This window comes from Mandrillus leucophaeus, unplaced genomic scaffold, assembly GCF_000951045.1.
Source record: "Mandrillus leucophaeus isolate KB7577 unplaced genomic scaffold, Mleu.le_1.0 Scaffold182, whole genome shotgun sequence".
NCBI classification, from domain to species: domain Eukaryota; kingdom Metazoa; phylum Chordata; class Mammalia; order Primates; family Cercopithecidae; genus Mandrillus; species Mandrillus leucophaeus.
The window spans coordinates 690,703-696,702 of NW_012101832.1; the positions used below are offsets into that span (position 1 = coordinate 690,703).

Here is a 6,000-nt window from a genome sequence, read left to right on the forward strand (position 1 = left end):
GCAAACAATAATCTACCATATATCTCAAAATAGGTAGAAGAGAATAATTCAAATGTTCCCAGCATAAAGATAAATGTTTAAGGTGATGGATATACCATTATCATGATTTGGTTATTACACATTATGTGAATGTATCAAAATAATCATGAAAATATGTATATCTATTATGTATCAATAAAGAGAGATAAACCAATTGTTCAATACATATTGGTCATGGTAATCAAGGAAAAAATATAAAAGATACCATTTTGAAATTTAAAATGAAAAGAGATGCTGAGAGGCAATATGCCAAACAATTTTGAAAGCAAAGAGGATAGGCAAGTGATGTAAACTGGTAGTGACTGACACAACACAAGAACAAGGTCACAGATAAGTGAACATATTCAACAGGAGCCTAAGAGCAGGCTTGGGCAGCATTAAGCAATACTAAAACTAACATAGAATCACTCTGTAATAAGCGATCAGGGAAAATGAAAAAAGTAGATGGAAATGGATTTGGTTGATCAGTCTAGAAATCAACTGTCCTAAGTACCAGCTCATAATGGGAAAAACCTGGGTTTACATGGACCTGTTGCATGTATTTTGACAAGTTTATTTAGGGCTTATGTCTCCATTTGTAAAATGGAAAGCATACAGGTAATATCCAACTTATATTCAACTTCTGGACAGCTTCTACATACTGAGTAACTACTGCTGCAAATTCCTCTTGCTGCTGAAACTTTCCCCACCATCAAACGCCAGGATTAGAAAGGCTCTGGAAGACAGAAAACTCAGCAGACAGAAAACGGGAACTAGAGTGATGGAGGGCTTCAAGCTACTATTTATATTATAATAATTACCTCATTGAGTTCTAATCTATGGCATTCCAAACAAATAAATGTTGAGGAGAAAAAAAAATTGATATATTGATGGCTACCTATATTTAGACCTGCTGGCATAATGGACCTGTCAAAAAGTTCAACGGCAGGGTAAGAGAAGGGACAGAAAAATCTCTCCCATCTTCCATCCAAATCCTGTTGAATCTATCTTGGAAACTTTTCCACAATCTATCCATTTCTACCTAGACCTTCTCATCTCTCACCTATAAGCATTCTTTTTTTGTTTTTTTGTGGTTTTTTTCTTGAGACGGAGTCTCACTCTGTCGCCCAGGCTGGAGTGCAGTGGCGCAATCTCGACTCACTGCAAGCTCCGCCTCCCGGGTTCACGCCATTCTCCTACCTCAGCCTCCCAAGTAGCTGGGTGTACAGGCGCCCGCCACCACGCCCGCCTAATTTTGTTTTTGTATTTTTAGTAGAGACGGGGTGTCACCGTGGTAACCAGGATGGTCTCATCTCCTGACCTTGTGATCCACCAGCCTCAGCCTCCCAAAGTGCTGGGATTACAGGAGTGAGCCACCGCGCCTGGCCAGCATTCATTCTCTTAACATTATTTATTGTGTACCTATGTGCCAAGCACTTTGTCTGCTAAGTACTGGGAATACAAAGGCAGAGAAAATAAAGATGAGATACCTCAATTCAAAAACCTCACAGACTAACAAGCAATTGGTCTCCAGAATCCCACTAGAATAATCTTTCTAAAACACAAATCTGTACAGATCAGACCTCTAAATATAAATACCTTCCATGTAGTCTTATACAGAGGTAAATATGTAAATTAGTGTACATTTTCTGAATAGCATATTCCAAACTAAGCTCTCAATCTCTTGCTACAAAATCTCTTCCTTTTTCCTTCATCTTAGTCAACTACACCTCCATCCATTCCATTGCGTCAGCCAGAAATTTATGCATCATAAAACCTCTCTCTCCTTCAGCCCCCACATCACCAAGCCAAAAATATCTGTCAAATCAGTATCTCTTCTCTCCATCTGTATAACTATTTCTGTAATCTAAAACCACCAGACTCTTTTGGACCACTGCAATAACCTCCTAATAGCTCTCTCTCCACTTTTACATTCTCTTCTCCCTCGAGCCCAAACCAAAACCATTCTCCACCAACAGCCAACTTGAGCTCTTAAAGAAGCAGAGCCACCTCGTGCTACTTAAAATTCTTCTATTACTATTGGATTAAAAAACAAAATCTTTAACATGGTTTCCAAGGTCTTAAAGGTCTAGCCCATGCCTCCTTCCGCAGCCTCTCAATTCCTATGACAGCAGCCTTCTTTCATTTCCTCAAGGCACCAACATGTTCCTTCCTCAGGGCTTGCTGGCCTTTGAACATGCTGCTCCTGCTGCCTAAAAAACTCCCTAACTGCCAAATGCCCCTTGCAGCCTGGCCAACTCCTATACATCACAAGGGTCTAGATAGTAATAGACCCTCTGAAATGCTTCTTCCTCAAAGGAGTCTTTCCTTGGCTCCCCAGTCTAAACACGACTGTAATCTCTCTTCTACCCTTTCTTTTGGCTTTTACCTTATAGAAAATTTCAAACAAACAAAAGCAGAGCATAATTAACCATGGGCTTCAGCAATGATCAACTCCTAGCCAATTTTGTTTCAGCTATACTCCCACCCACTGCCCCTTGACTCCAACCTTGGGTTATTCTGAAGCAAGTTCTAAATATCATACCATTTCATCTGTGTATACTTCAGCATATATCTCTAAAAGATAAGGACTTTTTTTTAAAGGCTATGAACTTTCATTTACCCTTTACTCTTTCTTTCCTTTCTTTTTTTTCCTCGCTCTCTTTTTTTTTTTTTTTTTTTGAGACAGGGTCTTGCTCTGTCACCCAGGCTGGAGTGCAGAGGCACGATCATAACTCATAGCAGCCTTGGGCTGTTGGGCTCAGGCAATCCTCCCACCTCAGTCTCCCAAGTAGCTGGGACCACAGGCATGAGCCACCACACTCAGCTGAATTTTTTATTTTTGTAGAGATGGGTCATTGAGTGCTGTAAAGAGTCAGGAAAAAAAAAAAAAAAGTAAAGAAAAAAAAAAGAAATAGGCCAGGTGCGATGGCTCATGCCTGTAATCCCAACACTTTGGGAGGCCAAGGTGGGCGGATCACCTGAGGTCAGGAGTTTGAGACCAGCCTGGCCAACATGGTGAAACTCCATCTCTACTAAAAATACGAAAAAAAAAAAAAAATAGCCAGACATGGTGGCACGTGCCTGTAGTCCTAGCTACCTGGGAGGCTGAGGCAGGAGAATCACACGAGCCCAGGAAGCGGAGGTTACAGTGAGCCGAGATCCTGCCACTGTACTCCAGCCAGGGTGACAAAGCAAGGCTCCATCTGAAAAAAATAAACTAAAAATAAATAAATGAAATAAAAAAGAGACAGGGTCTCACTGTGTTGCCCAGGCTGGTCTTGAACTCCTGGCCTCAAACGATTTTCCTACTTTGGCCTCCCAAAGCACTGAGATTACAGGAGTAAGCCCCTGTGCCTGGCCACCCTTTACTTTTTCTAAATCATACCACATTTTGTTACTATCTAATTATTTGATTAAGATTCTTTCCCACTAATGTGTACCACAAGAGCTGACACCAGACCTGTGACATTCACTATCATATACCCACAGCATAGCACACTTCCTTGAACACAGCAGGAAGGCAACATTTGTTTAAAAATTAATTAAAACTAAGTGTGCTAGGTGCAGTGGCACATGTCTGTAGTCCCAGCTATTCAGGAGGCTGAGGTTGAAGGATCACTTGAGCCCAGGAGTTTGAGGACAGCCTGGGCAACATATTGACGCCCTAACTCAAAAACACAAAAGAACTAAGTAAATCCTTTGACCCCACTTGTAAGAATTTTATCAGGGAAAAAACAGGTCAAGTACACAAAGAAATATGTTAAAAATGTTCATTATTACATCTTTACAAAAATTAGAAACATCAATAGGTTACATTAAGGAATTATGGTATCACCATTTAATGGGGAAAAATTTTGGAGCCTCTATTTGATACAAAAGTATCTCCATGATATAGTAATTTTTAAAATCCAGTATTAAAAGAGTATACATGAAACAATTCCATTTTTGTTTAAAATATGAATAAATGAGCTGGGTGTGGTGGCATGCCTCTGTAGTCCTAGCTACTTGGGAGGCTGAGGTGGGAGTACTGCTTGAGCCCAAGGATTTAAGGCTGCAATGAGCTATGATTGCACCATGGCACTCCATCCTAGGGAACAGAGCAAGACCTTGTCAAAAAAAAGAATAGAAAAGAAAAAAGAATAAATGTACAGGTATGCACAGAAAAAACATCTAGAAGAATGTATGTAAATTATTACTATATCTGGATAATGGGATTGTGAAACATCTATTTTCTTCTCTATATATACTCTCTGGATTGTTTGCAATGAACTTTCTATTAAGTTTGCAGTGGGAAAAACCAGTACAGATATCATAAAAACAAAACAATGCAAGCATCCAGGGCTCCTTACTGGCTGTAGGATAAGCTGAAACTCCTTAACATGATATATAAAGTCTGTTGAGAGCCTTGTGGTTTACACGTGCTGAGGAAGTCATAATTCTGAAATATGCGACACACTCAAATCTCTTTGACTACACCATTCTTTCTACCTGGAATGGCTTTCTCCCTCATTCCCTGCTTGACAAACTTAAAAATCCAGTTCATCTGTGACGCCCTCCAGTGGAATAAACCTTAACTTTCTCTATCGCTAATAGCCCAGATAATAGCTTTGTTCTTCTAATACTTAATATCTTGTTCGAGTTGCTTACAGGTCTCTCTTGTCCTCAACAGACTATGAGCTCTGGAAGGCAATGACCATGTTCCTTCATCGTTTATCCCAAACACTTGACACAATGCTAGCAAACAGAAGATGGTACACAATAAATGTGTGTTAAATGAGTTAATCAACAAGCAACATAAATGTATATATTCTTCCTGTTTTGCAAAATGAAGGGAGAAGAAGTTTTCACATGCCTTAAAGGATAGGCTATAACACAGAAAACGGATTAGGCTACTTTGGAGAGGCTTCAAAAGCAGAACTGGCATTAAGGAATAGAAGTTGATTTTAGCACACTCTGGGGAAAAATTTTCTAACAATTAAGGTTGTGTAAAAACAAATGCAGCATATCCAGAAATTGTAAAATCCCAGTTAGTGCAGTGTTCAAACAGAGGCTTGGTAATCAGTTCTCAGGGATGGTGGAGAAACGATCCCCATGTGGTGAATTGGGTGAACAACGAGCCCTACGGTTCTTTCTACTACTACAGTCCTACTACTACAGTAGATGGTTTGCAGTAATTTTTAGGTCCCTTCCTGCTTACCATTCAATGGTTCTGAAAATGTAAAATGAAATAAACAATTTATGAAGATGTTAGGTCTTGAGGAACCTAAAACACAAATCAAATTCAGTTCCTGGAGCCTACAGTAGGCACTGAAAACTGGTAAAATACAACATACACATGAGGAAGAACCTAAATCAACAAACTTGGATTTTATAAGAGATTAATTCTACATGACGTAGCTTGTCATTAACTCTGACCTAAAATTTGGAAGTCAAAGTAAAAAAGCAGCAGTATTTGTTTTAAAAACAAATCTAGTGCCAGTTACCTCAGTTCCACTCATTATATCCTTCCATTCTCTGATTCACTGAAAAGGAAGAATACACAGAAACACCAGTGGGATCTTGGAAAAATTATGTAGGGCTGCTGAGAGGTATGTTTACCTCTATGTTTTCATCTACACAAAAAAGAGTTCATCAAGTTCCTTATTCCAAAATAACGATAAACAGTAACTTTGAACTTCTGTAAGTACAAACATTTTAAGGAACCATGAGACCAAAATAAAGGCTTATGCAATCAACCTCTGCTTTCAGAATGCTTGCAAGAGAAGTCCCTTTCCATCTGGGCCATCTTGCAAGAATGTTGTTTCCGTTTGTCAAAAAGAAACACTGTCCACATTTGTACAGTTGAAAAAAGAGCATAAGTTAAGCTTAAAAATGTCTGAGACAAAATTAAAACATGTCTGAGACTGATTAGAGAATAAAGGTAAATCCTACACCAAGAAATTTAAAATGAGAACATCAGAGGTGGAAAGAACTTTAGAA

General features: G+C 39.1%; 1 protein-coding gene across 4 annotated transcripts in view; it reads right to left on the bottom strand.

Moving 5' to 3' along the window:
* The window catches only part of SMAP2 (small ArfGAP2), an 82,122-nt gene that overhangs the window by 21,320 nt on the left and 54,802 nt on the right, over nt 1–6,000 (bottom strand). Inside the window, exon 1 of one of the 4 annotated variants that reach the window (XM_011977643.1) lies at nt 5,505–5,595. The exons of the other annotated variants lie outside the window; for them this stretch is intronic. The gene's annotated coding sequence lies outside the window, so the exon portion shown is untranslated. Of the gene's footprint in view, nt 1–5,504; nt 5,596–6,000 lie in introns of those variants that run through there. 4 annotated transcript variants of the gene reach the window in all.